Consider the following 1,413-nt stretch of genomic DNA (forward strand, 5'->3'; position numbering starts at 1 on the left):
ATATATATATATATATATATATATAGGAAAATGGGTTGGTACTCTTAGGAGTACATACTCCTTACTACGTGTAGGTGGCTGGTTTCACTGGCGCATAGGAATCTTAGCGCTCAAAGCCATTTAGCTTTTAGTTAAAGAAATAATGAGTGAAAAAAATCCATCTAAAACAAACAGAGATCATTGGTCCGATTTTTTAGGCGCTTTTCCATCTCCCCTCCCATCTCATTAGCGTTATGCGGTGGCGGCGGCGACTCGCACGGCTGGAACTACATCGGCCTCGTGGAGAAGGAGCTCGTCTTCTCACCGGCCAACAATGCCCTGACTGACCAGGTTTGTTTCCAGCGCGTGACTCTGATGTGTGAAACCAGATCGACAAGGCAATCAACTCTCTTTTTCTGCTGGTTTGTAGGTGGCTGGAATCCGGCGATCATTGCCTTCCGCGTTCCAACAACCGAATGCCATCCATGAGAACAATGGATGGAACCCAGTTCTTACTGGTGGACGTAAAAGTGTACTGCAAGTTCTCCAACCGCAAGCAACTTTGGAGTCCAGCAATCACTGGTTAGATCTAGCCGCTCTCCTTCTAACTCTTTCTTTGAGTCAACAGTGTGTAAACCATTATAGATCTGGTACGAATTGGTTGCATTTTTCTTCTTCTAATAATGGAGTAGTCAATGTATTAGCGACACCAAATAACGGGTATATTCATCTCAGTTTCGTCAGGATATGTGACCCATTCATCATCCCGTTAGTGCAAATTCTAGTAAATCAAGTGAGTATGTTCGTCAGTATATTGAGCATATTATCACAGCCACTGCCCAAACTGATTGTAGAACCAGATGAGAAGCACCTTGTCTCACCCAATCTACCTAATTATTTTTTTATCCTTAAACACCTTAACAAAGTCTGAAGATCAGATTACTTACAGTTGCTGGTGTAAACAATTTTTTAAGCTCTTTTTTTTGTTTCTTTTCTCTTAGTACCCAGTTTAGAATTTTTTGTATATATAGCTAGAAATTAGGTACGTACAATTGTACAATGTTTCTTGAATCAAGTCAAATTTATGTTGCTAATTGTTTTCTATTGAATGTCCATGTATGTAAAACTTGTAGATTTGTTTGACTGAGGAGCACTTCCGGAAGTACATGTGGTGTTATCTGAAGCTTGCTGGAAGATATACCTCTTTCTTCTTCTTCTTCTTCTTCTTCTTCTTTAGTTTTTTAGCATTAACCCTTTTTGAAGATGTAAATAAAGTAGCTGCATGGTCCAGTTTGCTTAGTCAGTGTACATGTATCAAGATGCAAATTTCTGTACATGATGTACCAATGTATCTAGTATCTTGTTAACCATGGTGCCACTTGACCAAAACTTGACAGATCTCTGAAGAAGCAGTGACTTCTGTTTACATGTATA

General features: G+C 39.5%; 1 long non-coding RNA gene across 1 annotated transcript; it reads left to right on the forward strand.

Annotated features, from left to right (window-relative positions):
* Positions 1-77: 77 nt before the first annotated feature.
* LOC119345902 lies at positions 78-1,379 on the forward strand. Its single transcript, XR_005167258.1, has 3 exons — positions 78-330; positions 410-561; positions 1,113-1,379. It is a non-coding gene; the product is annotated as an uncharacterized LOC119345902 (long non-coding RNA).
* Positions 1,380-1,413: the final 34 nt, after the last annotated feature.

This window comes from Triticum dicoccoides, unplaced genomic scaffold, assembly GCF_002162155.2.
Source record: "Triticum dicoccoides isolate Atlit2015 ecotype Zavitan unplaced genomic scaffold, WEW_v2.0 scaffold33036, whole genome shotgun sequence".
Lineage (NCBI taxonomy): Eukaryota > Viridiplantae > Streptophyta > Magnoliopsida > Poales > Poaceae > Triticum > Triticum dicoccoides.